Raw genomic sequence first — 13,122 nt, forward strand, 5'->3', positions numbered from 1 at the left:
CTCACGATCACTCAGTCACCATTGCCCCATTTTACAGATGGCGAGACTGGGTACCAGAGAGGCTCAGAAACTCGGCCAAGGTCACCCAGAGATGACAGAACAAGGCCAAACCCTAGTCTCTTGTTCTCTGTCGTTCTCCATTACCCCAAGCTGTCAGCCCTGGGCCCCACAGTCTGGGGTGTCAGGGAACCCCCAGCAGCACCTGTCAAACCAGCTACTTCCTGACCATCCTACCACGTCACTCTAGCCCTCCGAGGAGACAGGAGGGAAAGTGCTCCTCCTTCCAGGGTGGTAGGACGAGAGAACACCTGCAGTTAGACAGCCAGCAGAACTTCCCTGGGAGTCTGGCCATCACCAACTAGCCCCAGTGCAGAGAGGGAGAGACTGAGGCCCCCAAAGCCAGGTGGAGAACTGATGAAATCTGAAATCCCCTCTGGCTCTCCTGAGCCTTGAGGATGTCAGCATAAGAAGAGCAACATGCAAATCACCACAACTGTTTCCCTTCCTCGTGGGCTCTCCCTACTCAAAAGGATCCAGTCCCAACTCCTCAGTGTGGTGTAGTCAGGCCCCACCTTATCTGGCATCCCACATCCCATAAATCCACAGGTACACCCTGATTCCACAGATTCCAGAACATGCCAGAACATGCCACGGGTCTCCACACCTCTCTGCCTGCACGCACTGTTCCTCCTGCCTAAAATGCCCTTCCACCTTCTTTGCCCAGAGAATTCCTGCTGTTCCCCAAGTCCAGCCTCAGTGCAACTTCCTTGAGAAGGCCTCCTGATGACCCTAGCAGAAGCCATTTATCACCCACTCATTCATTCAACCAGCACTAGGCACCCACCACGTACCAGTCCCTGGGCTGGGCACAAGTATGGTTCTTGCTTAGTGGGATGAGGAGTCAGGCTAACCTAGGCTCAAAAGCACCTAGGAGCTACTTGACCTTGAACAACTTTTTATTTAATCTGTCTGTAAATTGAGGACCCTAATGTCCTCCATTCCCCAGGGGTAGATTAAGTGAGGTGGATGCACAGATCATGGTAGGCGCTCAATAAATGTGGCCATCGTTTCTCACGGCTCTCTCCGACTGTGCAGACCTCCAGAACGCACGTCCTGTTCCACGCCTCTCCCTGGTTACCCTGCTGTGTCTTCACAGGCAGACAGCCAGGACTGATGTTCCATCACATGAACGCTCAGTGCGTGGATGCAGAGGAGACTCAAGCAGCCTGAGTGCCCTGTCGGCAACAGATGTGTGCCTGATCTTTTTCAGTCTTTTCCATGGATTGAAAGTGGGAGGATGCGGGGAGACAAATGACCTGCCTGGCCACAGGCCTGACCTGGGGGCTGTCCTGGGAGTGTGGGGTGCAGGGAGAGGAGGAAGGGGCAGGCAGGAGGGGAAAATGGAGATAGATGATCCAAAGCATCTACTGTCACAGAATCAGTCTCCTGATGCCAAGTCCCCGGGCACAAACTTGAAGATGGCATGGGGGTTCTAGGGCAAGGAGGGTCACCTTGCCGGGCCTGGGCCGCACCCTGGGGCAGCTGCTCATCCTGCAAGGAAACTGGACTGGAAGGAGGTAGGGAGAGGCAAGCAGAGGAGCTCCAGGCAGGGAGAGGTTCGGAAGTCCCAGGAAAGAGTCCTTTCCTCTCCAGACCTGTGTGACCCTGGGCAGCTCAACTCTCCTCTCTGGGCCTTTGTTTCCTCATATGTAAAGTGACAAATCTAATATCCACTTTGAGCATCTGTATGTGTGTGTGTTTGTTTGTTTTGGTTTTTAGATGGGGTCTGGCTCTGTGGCCCAGGCTGGAGTGCAGTGGCACCATCTCGGCTCACTGCAACTTCCACCTCCCAGGCTTAAGCCATCCTACCACCTCAGCCTCCTGAGTAGCTAGGACCACAGGCGTGTGCCACCATGCCAGGTTGTATTTTTTGTAGAGATGGGGTTTTGTCATGTTGTCCAGGATGGTCTCAAACTCTTGAGCTCAAGCGATCCACCTGCCTTGGCCTCCCAACGTGCTAGGACTACAGGCGTGAGCCACCGCACGTGGTCGAGCAGCTGTTTTGAGGATAATCAAAGACTAAAGGAACACTTCACATTGTTCACCTTATGCATGAGTAGCTTCTAGCCCTGTGTGAGGTGGGAGGTGGAGATGGAAATGGGCATGCAGAGGCCTGGGGGCAGTATGAGGGAGTTGAGGAAAGGCTTTGGTGTCAGAACCTGTGTGACCCTGGGCAAGATGCGTGTCCTCTCTGGACCTCAGAGGCCTCGTCTGTAATAGGACAGTGTGGACTAGGTCTCCCAAGGGCAAGTGGCTTTGTCATGATTCAGCACAGACGTGCCCCCCGGATGGAATGAGGACAACCCACTTCCCCTGTGCTTGTACCCCTAGCTCAGCACTATCCAGACCTTTGCAGGGATTGTCTCCTTTGATTCTTGCAAGATCTCTCTAGGCACCTGTTACCAATGGGGAAACTGACGCACAGACAGTACTGTCATGAGTGGCATGGCTGGGGTGACCAGGAACAATGGTCTGGAGGAATGAGGTTCGCTCTGAAGTTTGGAGGAGAATGCTGGTAAAACCTCTGTCCATCCATACACTTTGGCAAAATGTCCTGGCCATCTCCATTCTCCATTCTCTCCTTTGATCCTCACAAGATCTCTGTGGGGTACAGGCTATGCCTGTCTTTATGTCACAGCTGAGGACTCTGAACTGACACACAGAGAGGGGAAGTGGCTTGTCTGGGGTCAGTCAGGCAATAAGCAACTGTCTGGGCCAGGATTTGAACCAGGCTCAACTTCCACTTTCTGGGGAAAGGTCATTCCAGGCTAGCAGAGCACTCACTAACCGATTTACTCTGGGGGCCTGCTCACACCTCCTGAGTCCTACAGGGGCCCTGAGAGCCTGTGTAGAGGGCTGAGAGGAGTGGAAAGGAGGGCAACTTGGGCCAGGCAGGTGGACAGCTGGGGAAGAGAGGGAAAAGACTACTTCAAAATGCTAGAGTCACAGAGTCCAGAGGTTTTTGGCCTAGAGTGTCTTAAAGTTCAGCCAGGGCCGGGCGCGGTGGCTCATGCCTGTAATCCCAGCACTTTGGGAGGCCGAGGCAGGCAGATCACTTGAGGTCATGAGTTTGAGGCCAGCCTGGCTAACATGGTGAAATCCCTACTAAAAATATAAAAGTTAGCCAGGCATTGTGGCTCGCACCTGTAATCCCAGCTACTCCAGAGGCTAAGGCTTGAACCTGGGAGGCGGAGGTTGCAGTGAGCTGAGATTGCACCACTGCACTCCAGCCTGGGCTACAGAGCAAGACTCCATCTCAAAAAAAAAAAAAAAAAAAAAGTCCAGCCAGCCCATTCTGCGGATGAGGCAAACTGAGGTAGCCTAGCTACTTAGATTAGAAATCAGATCAGGACACAGCTGGCCGGCCTCGGAACTCTAAAGTCCCAGCAGCTCCCAGGGGGTGAGGTCCAGAGGTGATTAAAGGGACACTGGGGGGCCAGAGGCCCAGAACCCATCCCAGCAGGCTGTGCCCTGGGGACAGAGGACTGTAGGGGTCTCTCCTGCCCTCCACCTCCACCCTCGCCCACCCCCCAGCACTCAGTAGTCACCAGGGTGGAATATTTTAGCACCTATAGAAAAACCGCCACAGACGGCCGTGGCAGCTGTTGCTAAGGAGACGCTCCCAAAATAGCCCCCCTCCGCCAACCTTTCCCGCTGCTGCTCCTGCTGTGGGGAGGGGAGGAGACCAGGGAGGGAGGAGGTGGCACATGAGTCCTCGCCCCAGGCTCACCCACCCATCCTGGCTCCTGGTGCCCACCCTGGCCCAAGACCTGGGCAGCCACAGGTCTGTGGAAGGGCAGGAGCTGTCCCATGCGTGCCTGTGACTTCAGTCACAGTCCTCAGCTGGGGAAGAAGGTCACTCAGGTGATAGGAGATAGGGGAGCAGAATTCCCGGCACCCAAGACCCCCCAGCACGCTCCCACACATACACAATTACAGATTATCACAGTTCTCCACATCCACTGTACACACCACGAATACAGTCCCGTGCATGCCCACCGAGGGGTACACACACATCAGCAAAGATGCCTTAGATGCACGGGTAAACATATGCCACAACTACACCACATCCACCTGCATACACACACCATGGAGCTGCAAAGACATGCTTTTATATCCACATATTCACACACCCATCCCAAATACACACGTACACCAATACATGCATGCCAGGCACACGGGCACACACACACACCAGTGTACATATACCCTCACAGCACATGGACACACATATTCACAGATAAACACAACTGTCCACATGCCCAGCCTGTGGCACCTAAAGGGCAGTTAGTGGTGTTACCCAGTAGGCTCTGTCCGGGGTGCTGTGTCTTAGGGTTTCCAGAAATCCTCACTTAGTGGGGAACTTCTACAATCCAACCACAGGGCAGAAGGTAAGGAGGTGGCAGGCAGGTGGATGGAGGGTTGTGTCTCTGTGAACCCCTTTACGTCTGGGGACCAGATGATGCCTGGTGCTCAAGAGAGCTGCCCTGGACCCACTTCTCCAAGGGGAAAGTGAAGTGGACTCTCACCTGCAGACTGGAAACCTCTGGGCATGGAGATTTCTGAGCCCCAGGGGCTGGGGTGATAAAGAGGACAAGATGGCAATTGGGTGGCAACTGTGATGGTCTGTGGCATGCGCAAGGCACTTTCCAGTTGGTGAGCCGCTTTTACACTGCATTATTTCACACACTTGGTAACAGCTACTCTGAGATACTGGTGGAGGTGTCCCCATGTCTGAGTCTCAGAGAGGAGAGAGAACTCCACGGCCACACAGTAAGTTACTAGAAGAGCTGGACCCGGAACCCAAGGGGGTGCCAGCACCCAGCCCCAGTGCCTTGCACTTGGCTGCACTGCACGAGCTTGGAACGAGGCCACCGGGTGCAGGGCCTAGCTCTGCCCCTGATGAGCCCCGAGTTACTGGGGGGCAGCCAGGCCCTCCATCTTCCCACCTGGAAAGCTGAGAATGAATTCCCCAGGGGTGTTTTCAAGCAGCGGCTTGTGGCCACCGTCAGGGCTGGGGAGTGGTGTTTGCTGGAAGTCCTCGGAATGCCAGCGCAAGGACGAAGGGTGGCCCAGCCGCTTCCCTTCTCGTTTGGCCAGCCGCGGTCTCTCTCCAGCCTCGCTCTGTGACTCCTAAATCCGGGCTCCGGGTCTTCGTTCGCGCCTCGTCACTCTGGAGACGCTGCGAGCCGCTTGCGGTTGCCGTAGGAACCTCGCCAGGGCCTCCGCTCGGCGCACGACTCCAAGCGCTGAGAGCCGCGTTTCGGTCACCGAGAGACACCTGTCGCCAGCGGCGAGGGGTAGGGGCGTCGCGGCCCGGGTTATTATGCTTTTCTTTTTAATTGAGGTGTAACTTACAAACAGTACAGCGAATATCTTAAGAGTACAGCTCTGCGGGGCGCGGGGGCGCACGCCTGTAATCCAGCACTTTGGGAGGCCGAGGCGGGAGGCTCCCTTGAGCCCAGGAGTTCGAGACCAGCCTGGGCAACATAGCGAGACCCTGTTTTTTAGAAAAAAATAACAGTGTAGTGGCGAGCACCTGTAGTCCCAGCAACTCGGGAGGCCGAGCCGGGAGGATGGCTTGAGCCCAGGAGTTCGAGGCTGCAGTGAGCTATCATTCCTGTCACTGCACTCCTACTCCAGCCAGAGCAACAAAGCCAGACCCCGCCTCTTAAAAAGAAAAAAAAGGCCGGGCGCGGTGGCTCAAGCCTGTAATCCCAGCACTTTGGGAGGCCGAGGCGGGTGGATCACGAGGTCAGGAGATCGAGACTATCCTGGCTAACATGGTGAAACCCCGTCTCTACTAAAAATACAAAAAACTAGCCGGGCGTGGTGGCGGGCGCCTGTAGTCCCAGCTACTTGGGAGGCTGAGGTGGGAGAATGGCGGGAACCCGGGAGGCGGAGATTGCAGTGAGCCGAGATCACGCCACTGCACTCCAGCCTGGGAGACACAGCGAGACTCCGTCTCAAAAAAAAAAAAAAAAAAAAAAAAAAAAAAAGATACAGCCCGATTACTTTTTCAGACATACTCAAAATTCGTGTTACCACCACGGTGATCAAGACAGAAGACTTCCAGGCCCTAGAAGTCTCACATCTTCAGGAATAAACCCGTGAGGGAGAGGTCACCATCTGAAACCCTGGAGTTGTTGGTTTTTGCCCCCCTCTGCTCTGGCAGACCCTCTTTGGGCCTCAGTTGGCTCTGAAGGCAAACAAGGAGCTGAGGTGACATGCATTGCGTGGTTTATATCTTGCAAATCGCTTTACATATTTAGCTAACTTTGGCCGGGCGTGGTAGCTCACGCCCATAATCTCAGCACTTTGGGAGGCTGAGGCGGGTGGATCACGAGATCTGGAGATCGAGACCATCGTGGCTAACACAGTGAAACCCCGTCTCTACTAAAAATACAAAAAATTAGCCTGGCGTGGTGGCAGGCGCCTGTAGTCTCAGCTACTCTAGAGGCTGAGGCAGGAGAATGGCGCGTACCCGGGAGGCGGAGCTTGCAGTGAGCAGACATGGCGCCACTACACTCCAGCCTGGGCGACAGAGCAAGACTCCGTCTCAAAAAAAAAAAAAAAAAAAAAAAAAAAAAAAAGATCTTTAGCTAACTTTAACCCACATAACTGTTGTATGAGGTCAGTAGTTGGTTTATACCCAGGTTAACGATTTGAACACTGTAACTTAGAGAGATTCTAAATTCAGACAGCTCTTACATGGTGGAGTTTGAGGGTCTAACTCATCTGTCTAGACCTTGACGGTCATCTCTTCCTTCTTCCCTTCGTTGGCTTCTACAGACCGGGCGCAGTGGCCCATGCCTGTAATCCCAGCACTTTGGGAGGCCGAGGCAGGTGGATCACCTGATGTAAGGAGTTAGAGACCTGCCTGACCAACATGGCAAAACACCGCCTCTACTAAAAATCAAAAAATTAGCCGGGCGTGGTGGCAGGCGCCTGTAATCCCAGCTACTCCGGAGGCTGAGGCAGGAGAATCGCTTGAACCCGGGAGGTGGAGGTTGCAGTCAACTGAGATGGCGCCAATGCACTCCACCTGGGTGATAGAGTGAGACTCCGTCTGAAAATAATAATAATGATAATAATCATGATAAATAAATAATGGTACAAGTAAAAAGCACTGGGGGCGGGGGCAGGCCTTGTCTTATCTCCGCGCCTTTGTGCAATTAGTAGTTTCTACTGGGGACTCTCCTCTCTTCCCCCAGGTTTTGTCTCCGAGGCAAGCTCCTATTCACCCTCCAAAGCCCACTAGAGCATCATTTCCCCCAAAGCCTGCCTTAAGAGCAATCCTCCCAGGGACTCCCTCCAACCCAGAGAGATTGCCCTTTTTCCTCTGTGCGGTCCAGTCCGTGCACAGGCACCCGCCTCCCACAGCACCAGAAAGGCTCCTGGAGGCTGCACCTAAGTTCAACTCGCAAGGCGCCTGGTGCCCAACTGGTCTCTGGTAAATGTGCTTGGAACTAAAAGAGAGGTTTTGACCCTTGGTGTTTGTAACCTTGGTGTCTCAGTAAAATGCAGCCCTCGCTGCCCCTGCCTCCTGTCACTCCAAAGATATTGAGCCGGGGAAAGAGCTTCCCGAACACCTGGGGTGGAACCGCAGGGAGAGGAAGGCTGGGCCCACCCCGCGCTGGATTAGGAAATGGACTCGTCCGCGCCTCCGGGCGGGCGGGACCTCAGGGGCTGCCTGGGAAGAGGTCATTCCTTCTACGGGGAGCGTCCACTCGCTTAGGCCAGAGGAAGACTTAGCGGCCTAGAGGAAGCTCCAGGGGAGCCCCGGAAACCCGGGACATAGCTTTCCTTCCAGGCCCCTGCCCGGTGAGAGACAGCCGATTAAGTGGAGTGATTTTCACTTTACACCCCTATTTCCTTCCACACAGAATTGGAGGCAGTTTGCAGGATATTCCAAACTGGTGAAATATAAGAAAGGGCTGGGACCAGAAAAAGAAAGCGAGCGAGAGAGATTATATATACCTATTTTTAAAAATATTTGAGGCCGGGCGCGGTGGCTCAAGCCTGTAATCCCAGCACTTTGGGAGGCCGAGGCGGGCGGATCACAAGGTCAGGAGATCGAGACCACAGTGAAACCCCGTCTCTACTAAAAATACAAAAAATTAGCCGGGCGCGGTGGCGGGCACCTGTAGTCCCAGCTACTCAGGAGGCTGAGGCAGGAGAATGGCGGGAACCCAGGAGGCGGAGCTTGCAGTGAGCCGAGATCGCGCCACTGCACTCCAGCCTGGGCAACAGCGTGAGACTCCGTCTCAAAAAAAAAAAAAAAAAAAATATTTGAGCAAGTCCCCCATTCTCTCTCCCATACATCTGACTTTGAACGTAGAATTTGCTTTGTTAGAAGAAGACAGTCCTTGCTCTTTGAGCTAAAGGAAATTTCCCTCTTTGCTTTCCTCTGCAGCAGGCACATTTTTGAATGTTGGGAAATTGAAGCTCAGAGACGTGAGGGACTTGCCGGGATCCACCCAGCAGCAGTCACAGATAGTGAATGACCGTGCAGGTGGCCAGAGTGCTGGCAGGGGCTAGAGCCAAATGTTTTCCGTGAGTAAAGGTTTCCCCTTTTCTCCATGGGAAGCTTTGAAAAGTCTCCACCTGGGAGCCGAGTGGACACGAAAGAGGCGGGGCTAATTACTGAGGACAGAGCGGTAGGACTTTGGGGAGAGGAGAGCCATGTGACTTTGGGGAGCAATAGACAAATTTGAGCCCCAATTTCCTCATCTGTAAAATGAGGACATAGTATCCATTTAGTAGGGACATCAGGAAAACTGGATGCAAAAAGCAATGACTACGCACTTGCAATACTTCATTTCATTTTGAGACAAGGTCTCACTGTGTCACCCACGCCCAGGTTCAAGTAGAGTAGCGTGATCTCAGTTCACTGCAGCCTTGACCTCCCAGGCTCAGGTGATCCTCCCACCTCAGCCTCTCAAGAAGCTGGAACTGTAGGCACGTGCTACCACGCCTGGCTAATTTTTGTCTTTTTTTTTTTTTTTTGGAGATGGAGTCCCGCTCTGTCACCCAGGCTGGAGTGCAGGGCCTGATGTTGGCTCACTGCAACCTCTGCCTCCTGGGTTCAAGCAATTCTCCTGCCTCAGCCTCCCAAGTAGCTTGGATTACAGGCGCACGCCACTAAGTCCAGCTGATTTTTGTCTTTTTAGTAGAGATGGGGTTTCACCATGTTGGTCAGGCTGGTCTCAAACTCCTGACCTCAGGTGATCTGCTCACCTCAGCCTCCCAAAGTGCTAAGATTACAGGCATGAGCCACTGTTCCTGGCCATAATTTTTGTCTTTTTTTTTGTAGCAATAGAGTTTCACCAGGTCGCCCAGGTTTGTCTCAAACTCCTGGGTTCAAGAGATTTGCCCACCTGGTCTCCCAGAGTGCTGAGATTACAGGCATAAGCCACTGCGCCTGCCCTCTTTTTATTTTTTTTTATTTTTTATTTATTTATTTTTTTGAGACGGAGTCTCGCTCTGCTGCCCAGGCTGGAGTGCAGTGGCCGGATCTCAGCTCACTGCAAGCTCCGCCTCCCGGGTTCACGCCATTCTCCTGCCTCAGCCTCCCGAGTAGCTGGGACTACAGGCGCCCGCCACCTCGCCTGGCTAGTTTTTTGTATTTTTAAAGTAGAAACGGGGTTTCACGGTGTCAGCCAGGATGGTCTCGATCTCCTGACCTCGTGATCCGCCTGTCTCGGCCTCCCAAAGTGCTGGGATTACAGGCTTGAGCCACCGCGCCCGGCCATTTGTTTTTGTTTTTTAGTTTTTTGTTTTTGTTTTTTTGTTTATGTTTTGCCCTGTCACTTAGTTTGGAATACGGTGATGTGATCATAGCTCCCTGCAGCATTTGACTCCTGGGCTCAAGCGATCCTCCTGCTTCAGCGTCTCAAGTAGCTGGAGCCACAGGTTTATGTCACCATGCCTGGTTATTCTTTGTTTTATTTTCTTTTTTTTTTTTTTTTTTTTTTGAGACGGAGTCTCGCTCTGTCACCCAGGCTGGAGTACAGTGGCCGGATCTCAGCTCACTGCAAGCTCCGCCTCCCGGGTTTACGCCATTCTCCTGCCTCAGCCTCCCGAGTAGCTGGGACTACAGGCGCCCACCACCGCGCCCGGCTAATTTTTTGTATTTTTTAGTAGAGACGGGGTTTCACCGTGTTAGCCAGGATGGTCTCGATCTCCTGACCTCGTGATCCGCCCGTCTCGGCCTCCCAAAGTGCTGGGATTACAGGCTTGAGCCACCGCGCCCGGCCTTATTTTCTGTTTTTTAAATTTTTCGTAGAGACGTGTCTTGCTGTGTTGCCTTGCCTGGTCTTGTACTCCTGGCCTCAAGTGATCCCCCTGCCTCTGCCTCCTAAAGTGACTGGCCTACTTCTGTCTTTATTTTTCCCATTTAGCAGATGAAAAAGCTGAGGCCCAGAGAGGGGACGTGGCAGGCTCAAGGCCACAATGGCAGGCCTGGGACAAGGTCTAGCCCCTGGAGCCATCCAGCTTGGGTTTCTTCCCCTCCAGCACCACTGTCCCTCCTCAAATCGTCCCTGGCCTTGGCCAGGTTCCCTGTGGTCTTGAGGAAATAAAGGGAAAGGGAGGATCCAGCCTCATTCCAACCGCACCTCCCCCCCAACACACACAGTGGGGGCTGCTTCCCAGGAGGACAGATGTTTTCACCAAATGGCACTTGCACGTGCTTTTCCCTGGCTTGGGGAGGAGGTGGGCGCTGAGAAGGAAATGCCAGCTGGTTGGGCAGAGAGAACCGCAGCCACACCTGAGGGATTTAAATAGCCTCCGCCTTCTCTGGGCACCGGCTGAGGGGGAGGCATCTGGGCAGGGTTGGAGGGGAGCAGGGAACAGAAGGGCCCTTTGGAAACTGCCACAGCCCAGGGATGAGCGCCTGGCTCCTCCTCCCAGAGGGACCTGGTCCAGGCATCTCACCTCCCTGGACCTCAAGGTCCATCCCCTGCAAAGCGAGTCTCTGAAGGCCACGGAACCGCGTGCCTATTGATGGAAAGAACCTGAGTAACAGGCCAGACCCATGCCTGGCACCCATGCTCAATACTTGATGGCTATTATGATCACCACCTCCCTGCCAGGGCAGGAGGGCCCGCTGCTGAATCTCCGACAAATGAGCTCCCACCCGCTGCTCACCCACCTCTCGTGACAGGGTGTTCATCACCTGCCATGGCAACCCACAGTGTAAGGTAGTGATTTCATGGCAGACCGTGTGTTGGAATCTGGGCTACTTAGTGTCTGTGTGACCTCAAGCAAGTTATTTCACCTCCCTGTCTCGCTTTCCCCATGTGTAAAATGAGAATGAGGCCAGGGCTTCCTCACAGTGTTGCTTAGATGAGTGCCTTTGGAACTTTATAGTTAAACAAGGTCCCCAGGGCATTCGTGTGCACATCAGAGTCCGATTCACCCCGGAATGCCTGGGGAGGAACTGAGATTCTGCATTCCCAACAAACAGTAGCAATGCTACTGGTCTTTGGACTGCATTTGGGGTCTCAAAGGACTGCCTTGGCTGGGCGCGGTGGCTCACGCCTGTAATCCCAGCACTTTGGGAGGCTGAGGCAGGTGAATCAGCTGAGGTCAGGAGTTCGAGACCAGCCTGGCCAACATGGTGAAACCCTATCTCTACTAAAAATACAAAATTAGCCTGGCGTGGTGGCGGGCACCTGTAATCCCAGCTACCTGGGAGGCTGAGGCATGAGAATCCCCTGAACCCGGGAGGCAGAGATTGCAGTGAGCCAAGACTGTGCCACTGCACTCCATCCTGGGCCACAGAGTGAGACTCTGTCTCAAAAAAAAAAAAAAAAAAAGAAAAAGAAAAAGGAAACAAAAGGACTGCCTTTCCCTGGGAGTCAAAGTAGGGAAAGTAGGGGACATAGGGGGCCATAGAAGGGTCTTGACCACTGGAGTGACAGATTTTTATCACAGAAAAGGGGCTGGCCATAGTAGCTTATGCCTGTAATCCCAGCACTTTGGAAGGCTGAGGCAGGCAGATGACTTGAGCACAAGAGTTTGAGACTAGCCTGGGCAACATAGTGAGACCCCATCTCTGTTTAACTACATTTGTCATGGAAAAGCCTCTCTGGTTATCTGTGGCAGGAGGTGGGAGTGAAAGGAGGAGGTCTGTTATTTAGAGAGAGATGAGGGCCCTGAGTGGGAGGAGGGCTTACTCAGGTCAAGGAGGGGAGTCTAAGGGCCCTCAGCTCACCTGGCCCACTCTTTCAGATGCAGAGACTTATGTCCAGAGAAGGTGGTGGGCCTGCTCAGACCACGCAGCTCTGGGAGGACTCCCTCCCACCAGGGGGCCCTTCACTCCCCACCCTTCCTGCCGCTCAGCCCTCCCGGGTCTCTCCTGGCCTGTGCATCCCTGTTTAATATCCTAGTAACACCAAGAAGAGAGGGCCCTGGATCTCCCTGACCAACTTGACCTCCTTCCTACTCACAACAACCCCATTTTACAGGTGAGAAAATTGAGACCTAGAGAGGGGAAGGCCCACCGACCCAGGCTGCAGCTGAGGTCAGTCTGATTCCGCTGCTGAGTGGTGTGCCATTACCATTGTCCACCTGCAGCAAGGTCGGGTTCCGACTGTGTGGACATCCAAATTAACAGACAGAAGTGGGGACTCCCCTTCGGCTCGCCCCGCCCCACCCCACGCTCCCAAGGAGGGAGCTCCAGCTCTGGGAAAATGAGGACAATAGCAGGGATCGCCCCACAGGGCACTTCCACGTGCTGGCTCCTGCCAAGCGCTGGCACCAGTGTTATGGGGCCTGTGTACAGATGAGGAAACTGAGGCAGAGACAGGGGCTTGGTGGCAGGCCTCCGGTTTCTGCGGAGGGAAGGCAGAGGACACTTGGGGCATGGGCGGCATGGGTCGTGGCGGGCACCCGGCGCATACGGCAGCCGGGCGCAGGTCAGAAGCCCCCCGCGTCACTGGGCCGCCCCGCCCCGCCCCGCCCCGCCCGGGAGCCGGGCGCTGGGATGGGCGGGAGGCGGGAACTCCAGGCCGCGCCGCTTCCTGGCTCCCCACCCTGCGCCGGCGGCCGCCTTGG

At 54.3% G+C, this 13,122-nt stretch overlaps 1 long non-coding RNA gene across 1 annotated transcript; it reads left to right on the forward strand.

The window, feature by feature from the left end:
* The first annotated feature begins 5,187 nt into the window (after window positions 1–5,187).
* Window positions 5,188–13,003, forward strand: LOC105464445 (uncharacterized). Its single transcript, XR_976827.2, has 4 exons — window positions 5,188–5,360; window positions 6,084–6,170; window positions 8,477–8,616; window positions 12,534–13,003. It is a non-coding gene; the product is annotated as an uncharacterized lncRNA (long non-coding RNA).
* The last annotated feature ends 119 nt before the right edge of the window (window positions 13,004–13,122 follow it).

The sequence above is a fragment of the Macaca nemestrina genome, chromosome 15 (genome assembly GCF_043159975.1).
Source record: "Macaca nemestrina isolate mMacNem1 chromosome 15, mMacNem.hap1, whole genome shotgun sequence".
NCBI classification, from domain to species: domain Eukaryota; kingdom Metazoa; phylum Chordata; class Mammalia; order Primates; family Cercopithecidae; genus Macaca; species Macaca nemestrina.